We start from the raw sequence: 11,911 nt of genomic DNA on the forward strand, positions 1-11,911 counted from the left end.
CTTTTGCCTATTATGGGTCCCTGCATTTCCGTATGAATTTTAGGATCAGCTTGTCAGTTGCTGCCAAAAAGACAGCTGAGATTTTGATAGGGATTGTATTGAATCTGTAGATAATTTCAAAAGTATTGTCATTTTAGCAACATTAAATCTTCTAAAACATGAACCTAGGATGCCCTTCCATTTATTTAGGTCTTCTTTAATTTCTTTCAACAGTGTTTTCCAGTTTTCAGTGTATAAGTCTTATACTTTCATTAAATTTATTTCTAAGTATTTTATTCTTTATGATGCTATTATAAATGGAATTGTTTTCTCAATTTTGTTTTTGGATTGTTCATTGCAAGTGTATAGAAATACAATTGATTTTTGTATATTGATATTGTATCCTGCAACCTTGTTGACTTGTTTATTAGTTCTAATAGTTTTTTTGTAGCTGCCTTAGATTTTCTATATACAAGATCATGTCATCTGCAAAGAGAGAGAGTTTTACTTCTTTCTTTCCAATCTGGAAGCTGTTATTTCATTTTCTTGCCTAATTACCCTGGCTAGAACCACGAGTACAATGTTGAACAGAAGTGGTGGGAATGCACATCCTTGTGTTGTTCCTGTTCTCAGGGGAAAAGCATTCAGTCTTCACTATTATGTAGGATGTTAGCTGTGGGTGTTTTGTAGATGTCCTTTTCCAGGTTGAAGATGTTCTCTTTATGTTTGTTAAGCATTTTTATCACAAAAGGGTGTTAGATTTTGTCAAATGTTGTTTTTTTTTTCCTGCATCTATTGAGATGAGCTTATGGTTTTGTCTTTTATTCTATTAATATGGTGTATTACATTCATTAATCTTCATTAATTTCATAAATTCCATTTACTGATTAACTTACTTTTCATTGTCTACCTTTTTGCGTCTTTTTAGTTTTGTACCATGTACATATAGGGGAAAGAAGGAAGTACCTTTAAACACTTTACATCTTCCATATAACTTTGCTAATGAAGTTATTATATGAATTTTTAAATGTGGTCAAACGACATTTAAAAATAATATAAAGCTTTATAATCATATATTCTAAATTTATTATCATTCAAACTGGCCATTCACATCCATCTTTGAGGTTTGTTTTTTTTTTTTTTTTGCAAGGAAGATCAGCCCTGAGCTAACATCCATGCCAATCCTCCTCTTTTTGCTGAGGAAGACTGGCCTTGAGCTAACATCTATAGCCAATCCTCTTCCTTTTATTTTCTTTTTTTCCCTTTTTCTCCCCAAAGCCCCAGTAGATAGTTGTACATCATAGTTGCACATCCTTCTAGTTCTGTATGTGGGACGCGGCCTCAGCATGGCTGGACAAGCGGTGCATCTGTGTGTGCCTGGATCTGAACCCTGGCCGCCAGTAGTGGAGCGTGCGCACTTAACCACTAAGCCACGGGGCCGGCCACCATCTTTGAGTTTTTATGGTCTTGCTACCAATAGTAATTTTTCAGCTGTTACTTACTGCTCTATAATTCTAGATATTCATAAACTTAAGAAAGTAAAAGCTTATTTTAAAATCATATTTTCCTTTATTTAATCTTTATGAGTAGATTATAGAAACTACAGAATTAAGATTGACATGATGTTCTCAAATAAAATTTATGAAGTATGTAAATTTATCATCTGACAAGCCAGTTGTTTAATATACTCAACGAGCTCATTATATAATCACTTCTGGTTTTCTGAACGTTAGGCCTCCCAGGTTCTCCAGAAATTCAAGCCACGAGGCCTTTCATGAATTATAGCTTGGGCATCAGCATGCCAGTCGCAACCATTCATTAAAATTCAGTCATAGAGTTTGCTGGGATTTATAAGGCACAAATAAAATTGCCAAAGTGATTTCTCATGGTTACATTATGCAGAGAGATAAACTGTTTCTATGCTGTTTCCATAGAAATGATGATGAATTGTTTCACCAGTTCATGTATATCTATGAGATCTTTCAGTATTTAAAGCAATTGTTCAGGCCCTCATATTCAGATTGGCATTGTCTATTATCTCTGTCCTGAATCTGTCTATCTCAGATTATTCGAGAATCCCAGGCAGAGGCTTCTGCTGTCCAAATGGACAATCCTATCAACAAACACCAGGAGAAAGAAATGACATGCCTTTTTTCTGCTGCTGCTGTTTCTGTTGTGGCCACACGGGGTCACTGTTGAAAGCTGGTGGTCTTACATAGTGCAATGCATACTCATCCAAAGCCGGCGAGAAGCCATGCAGCACTGCTGGTGTCTCAATGTCTTAATAAAAATAGCTTACATTGCTTTTGAACCTACTATGGGCTAATATTGTATTGTGTTTAATTGCATCATCTTATTTAAACCTCACACTATGCCTGTGAATCTTATTATTATTCCCATTTTATAGATGGAAAAACTGAGGTGTAGAAAGGTTAAGTAAAATGACCAATGTCACAGAGTAAGGGGTGATTCTAACTCAGGTTTGACTGACTTTCTAGCCATGATTATAAGTCCATCCCTTCAATATGTTCATGCTTTTTGACCTAGTAATTCCATTTGTGGGACTCTGTCCTAATTAGAGATGCACATAAAGGTTTACATACAAGGACATTCAATGAAGTAAATAATGGAAGGAATATTGGAGACAATCTAAAGGTCCAACATGGGGGACTAGTTAATTTATAATCCATCCACGGATTAAAATACTAATAGATTATATTTATTATGTATTTAATATTAGCCAGTCATGGTTCTAAGCATCGTGTATCTTGACTCAGTTAACCCCAACAAAACCCTGGGTCATAGGTATTATTACCATATTTCATCTAGTCTAAGACACTCCATTATTTTATGCACCACTGAGCAAAACGCTACTAATTAATGTAGAACACAATGCTTTTTCGCTGTAGATGGTAAGGCACACTGATTTCAGAGATATCGAAATATGGGAAAATTATCTGAGAATATAAAATAAGCTATTATCCTTCATTGTATGGGGAGGAAACTGAGGCACAGAGAGATTAAATAACTTGCCCAAGGTTAAAAAAAACAAAAGCTGTAAGTAAAGGTAGAATAGTAATTAGAGTGACCAACAGTCCCAGCTTGCCCAGTCAGTCGCGCTCTCTCTCTCTCTCTTTGAAGGAAAAATATTATATTTTAACAATATTTTTTTAAAACACCACACGAGACCCTTAAAGAGAGAGTAATTCAGGCACCTCAGAACACATTCAGGCTTTTGGACAGGCCTCAAATCATGGGAAACATTTCTATTAGGACCACAAGAACAACTTCTAGTCGGTGAATTAAACAGAGCTCTGAGGCACACAGTCGCCTGAATTGCAAGAGTTTTGTGTCTTCTTCACAAGCCTCTGAGACATTTATGTAAACGAGTAGCACTGACACCTTCTCTCTTTCCCTTATGATGTTTTCCTAAGCAGTTGCTGCTATTTTGGGAACATGAAGGGTCAGTTAGATTCAAAGTCGTGGACAAATGCTTGTAAGCAAATGTTTTAAAATGTGAACACCGACTTTTGCAATGTGGCACCAAGGTTCTTGCAGTTTTACTTTGTATATTTCACACTACATTTTCTTCAAAGTGAAGCCTGCCTGAGGAGCCTCATAACTAAAGGCTCAAAGACATTAAAAATTCGGCTTATTCTTGTCTGTTCTAGTGTTCTAAAAAATGAGCACTCCATGCAGGTCCCTGAGACATAAAAATAGACCTCTAAATAGACCTGTCTAAAGAGACTGTCAAGATCTCCCGAACACCTTTGCCAGCTATGTAAAACATTCAACAATTCTTAGTTGGGTATTTCCTTAAAAATGTCCTGTTTCTTATCAATTTCAGATATTTTTCCAAGAACCGTAGGGAGATTTGCAGTGGAATAATCCAGTCCACATGGTAAAAATGAAACTACCACCACGTGGCTTATGATGCAATAAATAAAGTGTAATAAAAGAGGCACCAAAGAAAACCGGAAGGTTTGGTATCTTAAAAGGAAAAACCACAGCAATATGTCTTCGACCTGCTGCATTGGTTACCCAGGTTTCTCCATGCACTGACCGAGGTTTCTGTTACTAACTCGAGTCCTATTCAGTTGAAAGAAAAACCCAACCACTAACAAGTTCTACTCTTTCTTCTACACCGAAGACATTAAATTTTATCACAGAGTGATACATTTTCCTAACGCCATTTTTTTCCTATAATCTCTCACTGACTGTTTTCTCCACTTAAACATTGGAGTAATAATCACATTTTCTAAGCATCTTGGTTTCATAAGGAAATTAAAGCTCAGCGGGATTAAGTAGCTTTTCCAAGTCACACAGCTAGTAAAAGGCAAAAAAAAAAAAACAAAAAAAAGAAAGCCATCTAGATATTATTTAACACTAAACCCATGTTCTTTCTGTCACCCCAGACTTTCCATCAGGGAAAAAAAGATACAAATACTATATAAGTGATTATATTTTATTATTAATAGTATATTTATGGGAACTATATAGAGCACTATTTCTTTATATTACTGTTCTCTACAAGGAGCTGCATGTTACAGTAATAACAGATGGGATTTGTGGGTCAAAAAAGCTAGCCTCTGGACCGGTTCTGTTATTTGCTAGTAGTGTGACTTTGGCTAAGTCACCCTCTTGACCTCATTTTCATCATGTATAAAGTGAAGGTCTTGGATTAAATCACCTCTAAGATCTCGGCTTACTTTGAGAATCTATTCACATCAACTAATAACAAAACTGAAGCATGGATGTAAGTGACAAAAGGTACTCCTACACTTCTGACCTATACCAGGTTGCTGTAATTACATCATTATCTTGATGTGAGGGGCACATTCTCAGAAAGATCCTCTCTGATCCAAGAGGTCCAGTCCATCAGCATCTCTCCATACCCCTTCGCTTCCTCCACCTCGTTCATTTCCTTCAGAAGATTTGTCACAAGTTGTACTCACACGTATTTGTTTACTGCTCTGTGTCTCTCTCTCCCCAACTAAGTTATGGGCTTCCAGAAAGCCATGGGGTTTCCTCCACTGCTGTCCCCAGCACATGGAGCGTGATAAGCACAGAATACACACTCAAATATTTACTGAATCAACGAATGAGTGAGCAAATTGCCTTTAAAATGCTGTGGTGGTTATTCTTCTCTTCTCACTTGTAAAGTTAAATTGTAGAAGCAGTTACCAGAAATAAAAGTAACAAAATCTTAATTTCTGTGCATTACAAAGAAAATCAGAATGATATTCACTAAAATATTGACAGTAGTTACCTTTGATCTGAGTGTTGGAACTGGGTGTAAATGTCATTATCTCTATTTTCCAGAATGTCTTTACTGATGTGAATTGTTTTGCAATCAGATTTAAGTCTTTAAAAAGTACCAACTCTTGGCATGCTCTCTAATTTGGTGTTCTTCTGGGAGCAATTAAATCTATAACCTGTGCTATCGGTTGGTTGATGTAGCGGGTTGGAGGGCTTCTGGGAACCCCATGGTATGTCAGGAGCTTCCCCATCTTTAATTAACTGGAACTAAGAAGATGCATCTCATTATTCCAGCCCTCCTTGGAGATCTGTGCCCCGGGCTGTGCTCGTGAATCTTGGATCTGCTGGGTGAGGCTGGGGGAGCTGACTAGGCAGCAGCTCACTTAGCTAGAAGCACCATTGTGGCAGGTTTGAGCAAGCAAGGGGGTGGAGACCCTGAGAGCAGGACTGCAGCCGGAAGTGGGGAGGGCTGGCCAGTGGCTTCATCGACAGCAGACAGCAGCAGATGGCAATGTGAGGTGCATCTCAGGCGATCTCTGGAGGCTACTGATCCCCTAGGTGTCTCTTGAATGAGTGAGTGAGTGACTTAGCACCTGCTAAATCCAAGAATATAATAATCTAACAACGACATGATTTTGAAATCAACAAATTTGGGTTAGAATTTTGGCTCTGTGTACATCTGAGTGATCCAGGACAAGTTACTTTTCTCTGAATGTCAGATTCCTCAAATATAGAATGGGGCTAATTACAGCAACTTTCAGGATTAGTGTATTAGTGATAACAACTAACAAGTGAATGAAAGTATTATGTTTTTCAAGTCTTTTAGTACAGCATAAATACATGTAATAATTGATTTAACTTTTCTCCTAATGTCAAAGCTGTGTGGATTGTTAACAACTTTTGATATTATAAAAAAGTACAATGAAAACAAAGTAGCTTTTATTTTTCCCCCTCTATACAGAAAGAAACCAAGTCTCCGTGAGTTTCAGTGACTTGCCCAAGGTCACCTAGACAAAAAGTGGCAAAGCAGAGGTTTGAATCCCAAAAGTGCTCCTTTCATTTGCCCAGTATTTCCCAGGAACATTCCCCCTGAGCTTTCTGAAATTCAGATCTCAGGGACCCCAGCCTCCATCTACGGAAAGAGAATTCTCCAGGTGATTCCTATGAGGCAAATGGGAAAGAAACATTGATCCTAAACCCAGCTGGCGTCAGCATGGGAGTTCAGATTATGAATGAATATGTCCCCTCCCACTGCCTGGTGGACACAGTCACTGTGCCTCCAAAGGCCATCCAGAGGCTGCAGCCTGGCTCTCAGGACAGGCTACTGATGACCTTCTCCCCTTCCTGCGGCGCTGCTGTCAGAACAGAGATGAAGCTATGAGAAGGCCTTGACCAGCGAAGAGGTGGAGGCCCACGGTCACCCTTCATTGTCAGAGATTTTGCTACTTGGGCAGAAATAAGAGATATACAGATGCATTATTCAAATATTAGAAAAGGGAGGGTAGAGTACAAAAACAAAATTAATAACCTAAAATGTGTCAACAGTGCCTGAAAACATAAAATTTACCTGTAGGCGGCGGTGTGCTGATATTTAACAACCAGCTCTCTGAAAACCTTGCCCTGGTTTGTAGCATTTGCTGGTTTCGGTGGTGTCAGTACTCCCACCATGGCCTATTTTAAGCCACCAACGTGAGGCCACCGCATGCAGAGTCGGAAAGAGATGCACAGGAGCACATCGTATTGTAGTATTTCCACCATGCGGATATAGTAGGCATGAGTAAGCTCAAGAGCCTAGAAAACAATGAAGTGTAATAAAACAATCAGGAAGTGGTAAGTTGTTAGTGCTTATTACCTTTGTCTTTAATATATTTTATTTACTTGTAATTTTTTATAATTCTATTTTTAATAATGACTATGTTTAACAACCAGCTCTCACAGATCCTGAAAAATTGAACACTGGCTCTGTGAGGGGGTCAAAATAGGCTCCATTCAGCATGACACTGCCTGCAGGAGTCTGGCCAGAGGACTCTTGTTTTGGGGAGCGCGTTGGCCTGGAGGACTGCCCATCTGTGCTAGAGCTGGGTGGGCAACTGGGAATAGCTGCCCTCCTGCCCTCAGCATGCTTAGGAACAACCTAGGAACAGGCCTTAAGCCCCAGCAGTGCCTGGACACACCCATCATCCCACCCAGCACCGGGGCCAGAGGGGCCAGTAAGTCGCTCTGGGTTCTTGCAGCCCTGAAGAGGAATTAAAGCTGGTTTACTTTAAGGAGAAGCAAAACTAGTGTTCTATTTCTGAGGTGTCCTGGGCTCAGCTGTCTCCCACATTTCTCCCCAAAAGGAGATAGCTGAAATTCCTTCAGAGCCTCTCCTCTCATGGTTAGAGATAAAAGATTAAAAACATAAAGCGCTGGTCCAGGTATGTCTGCAATTCATTCATGTCTTGAGGAAGGGGGCCAGCCAGAGGATAGAGCCTGGAAAGTCAACCTCCTCCAAAGGAGAGGCCAGGATGGGAAAACTGTCCGAGATCTGTCACAACTGGCCCACGGTCAGTCCTGTTTTCCTCCAACAGGCACCAACAAATACCAGCTGTGCAGGAGGTGCCTTTGCTGTGGGAGGCAACCATGCAGGTAGGTGCAGGAACTTGTGGGTTGGGGTCAGACAGACACAGATTAGAATCCGGTTTCCTTGGATACATTACTTAACCTCTTTAAACTCATGTAAATCCCACATGCAAATGGAGAGACTAATGCCCACCTCAGGATTGTTCTGAGATAATCCATCTAAAGGGTTTAGCAGAGTGCCAGGGACTTAATAAGTGCTCAAAATACAATAGTTATTATTGTTATTTTTAATGTGGTTGGAGTGTAAGTGTATAATGATGCTCAGTTATGACGAAATCCACCCATCAAGGCATCTTGATACTAAGAAAAAAAATTCTGACGAACAGGAATCGCTGTTTTAAGAAAGGAAAAGCATGTCGTTAAGAAAGGAAAGCAGTCTCTCCACTCACACTAAAGAGATGGAATCTGTTGGCAATTGTTTTCAGCATTGTAATGTCACTGAAAGGACAAAAAGCAAAATGTGTTTAACTCACTTGATTTGAAACAAGTCACGTGAAGATAAACACGCCACACCTTTTTTAGACTGTTGAAATAAGCTGACTAGTTTCCTAACACGTTGCTTGTGAAGAATACCATTTCAGAAGAGGTTAGTAAATGATCCCTTTTGGAGAGTATGCTATTCTGGCGTTTTATCTCTATCTATGCATTTACGTTTGCAGTTACAGAGTGGGGATCAGACTGTACCGACTTTTCTTAACCAATTCCTCCCCTCATCCAAATAATATATTGCCAACCCATCCCTCACCTCGTAGGCAGTGCCCTTTCTAGGCAGTGGTTGCAGGAGATGCGTAGGATTGGGGTGGGGGACTGAGGTTTACAAGGAGTGGCAGCAGGTGCCTAAGGTTGCACGTGGATGCCCTCCACAAATCCACCTGGGACTGCTCCAGGATGTCTGACCCCGGGGAGTTTGGGGGAGCATTGCTGCTGAGTCTTTCTCCCCCTCTCAAAATGTGAAAAATGAAAGCTATTGCCTAGGCCCGAGGCCAGAGCCTTGCACAGTTCCTGGGGGCATCCCCCAGTATGTGGTCATTTTGGAAGACCAAGATGAAGAAATGCTGTACCAGGAGTTTCCATTTGGGAGGCAGAATACAGAAGCACAGAGCAGTGGTTTCTGTTTTCAAAGTGTGGTTCAAGGACCTCCAATTTGGGGAAGTCACAGCACAAAGCAATTAATAAAAACATAATATATATCATACAGAATAGTGCAATTTAGGTGCTTCGAGAGACCTAAGATTTAGCTTTCTGCACATGAGAACAGAAGGTCTCTGATTCACATACAGGCCCAACTTACACACAGCCTTCATAGATAAACAATGGCCACAGCTGAGAGCATTTAGGAACTTCCCTTCTCTTCCCATGGCTGCTGGGGGATTTCTCTCCCCTTCCCCCAACGTGAGGACTCCATCTCTGCCCCAGGCCCCATTTCCCTCCTTCAGGTGCTGTTACTACTTTGCACAGTGAAGGCAAAAGTTGGTGAGTACAGTGATGCCCCAAAAGGTGAGGAGAAGGCAAAAGGAAGGAGGAGCGGAGATAAGACTGTCCCTTCCATCTTTGTGTGCTCTCCTCCCCAGAGTCCTAGGGAGGGTATGAAGGGGAGAGGGCCGCAGGCGCTGAGGGCATAGCCTGGCACACTCAGGTGCCAAGGATGTGTTCTAGATACTCACCCCTTTATTCCTTAAAGCAGCCAGGTGAGGCTGGAGGCTCCAGGCCTGTTGCCTCTGGGATGCCTTAGGGGGCTGCTGGGGCAAAGCAGAATTTAATAACGCACCATGTGGTCTGCACAGGTCTGATGGACATCCCTAATCCATCTCAAGATGCTGAGTGTGGCAGAGCAGGTCCATCAGCCAGCAGCTGCAGGGGGCTCATGCAGTGCTGGAGGAAGGGGTTTGTTTCAGGTACCAAAGGGGCACAGGCCAATGCCCAGGGAGCAGTCAGTGGTAGGGGTGGGGCAGGAGGTGGGGCTGGCGGTTCCCAGCTCAGGGAGACAGGCCAGAATCTCCACCTTTGGGCTGATGTATCTTTTTAATAGTGTCCATGCTAACTGCTCCAACGGTGCATGCACGTTCTGCAAATTAAAGCTTTGTTATTTTAAAAGACTTAATATGAAAAAGTTCAATTATAATTGAAATCCACTCATATTATCATAAGAAACTTACATATGTCAGTGAAAGAAAAAGAAGCACTACTGGACTTTAAAAATACCATTGCAATGTTTAAAATTTTTAAAGATTACAATAATGGTTTTAAATTTATTACCCACATGTCTATACAGTTTCTCACCTGAAGTTTGAAGACATCATTATTCAAACATCTTAACCGGTAAATATGTATAGCTGTTACAACAAAACCATATAGAAAAAAGTTATGCTCATAAAATCTGGCTCAAGTTCCTCTTCACTTTAAAAATAGCTTTATTCAAATTCAGTATTTAATTATCTTCCTCGAATACTTTGTATTATATTGCTATTATAATTTAAGAAAATGAAACAGGTTTTTCACCAATCCACATATAGTTATCCCCCAATTTATTTGTTTATTCCAGTATTCTCTAAAAATATTATATTTTATGAATATGAAAAAGACTTGACAGCAATGTCCTATATTATATTTGTTAGCACAGAGCCCCACTTGGGGTTACACAGGCCAGTGCGCTGACTTGGTAACCTGCCCATTGCTAGTCATTTTGTTTCTGTGAGTTAATAAATTCTGACTTCCAAACTACAGATTACAAACCCATTATTGTCCCAACCTGTGAGTTGAGAAAGGCTGTTCAAGTAAACTGCAACGGGTTGCAACTCAGTTTCAAAGTGCATTTTGTAAGCTGCAAACAGCTGCAAACTGCAAGAGAGCTGTCGCATGGCGTTCTTTATAACAACTTCTTGAATAACTCCCCTGTGGTTGTGCACGTTGGCTCAGGGGGCTTCTCATGGGCAAGTTTAAACCCCACTTTGCCAGCACACTCCTAAAAGAGCAGGATTGCTTTTGCAAGCCTGTGTAACAAAGTCTTGGCCAAGAAAAATGCAAGGAGTCATGCAAACTTTTCTTTCTTTTTAGTTGCACTCTCTTCCGTCTCTTCCCTCTGGGTCAGCAGATCTAATCTCTGCTAGACTTGAAAAATGTTTTTGAGTGAAACCTCCTCTTAATTCACCCAGATGAAATCTGCTATTGCATAAGTCCTTAACAGCCAGAGAGACACTGCTGGAGCAGCCATTTCACCAGCTCCCTAAAACACAGCTATATTTGGGAGATCTCTGTGTAGGAAGTTAGGCTAATACTTAGTTCCCAGAAGATGAGGTGTGGTTTTCATGAGCTCATTCAAGGGGGTGGGAGGGGGAGTGGTTCCATGTTTCTATTTTTAAAATGCTTATAAAGATCATCCTTTGTTGTTCAAAGACGACAGATGAAGGAGAGACGTCTCTCACGTTACAATTAGAGGTAACAACCTGGTTTCCAGAGAAAACGCTAAAGTTCATATTTCAGTTGCAGACCAGAGTGGGATAATCTGCCCTTGAGCCAGGGCCAAATTCCCGGGAGTCCGCGTCCGGCCAGGCCGGCTTCTCCCAGCCTGGGCGCTGGCTGCATCTGCCGAGTCAGTGCGGCAGGGTTGGTCCAAGCTGCACCCCCTCCCTTCAGGACCAGAAAGGCCCAGTCCCGAAGAAGGGCTTCTCTTCTAGGCACCTGGGACTCCTCCACAGCCTGGGACCACCTGGATGGCATACGTCCCGCGTCATTCACGTCATAGCACACGCCTAGCTCTTGCATTTAAAATAATTTAGGGGGTGAATTAGCGCCGAATCAGCCCTCGCCGTTTTATTTGCTAGTCGGGCTCACTTTTACTGACGCGATCTGGTGACTGTCAATCACTTTGTTATCTTTATTCCTGCGTGACCAGAAGCACAAAGAAATGACGGGAGTTAAGGTCCTACAAGAGGGCCTTGCTTCTCACCTCAGCTAGCCTATGTCCGCCAGCAATTCTCATATGACTTCCTTGGGTCGCAGTAAAAATACACTTTCCACAGAAGAAACCTGGAGAGCCTTAGAGCGGGTCCGA

This window comes from Ceratotherium simum, chromosome 32 (assembly GCF_057802395.1).
Source record: "Ceratotherium simum simum isolate JZ-2026a chromosome 32, ASM5780239v1, whole genome shotgun sequence".
NCBI classification, from domain to species: Eukaryota; Metazoa; Chordata; class Mammalia; order Perissodactyla; family Rhinocerotidae; genus Ceratotherium; species Ceratotherium simum.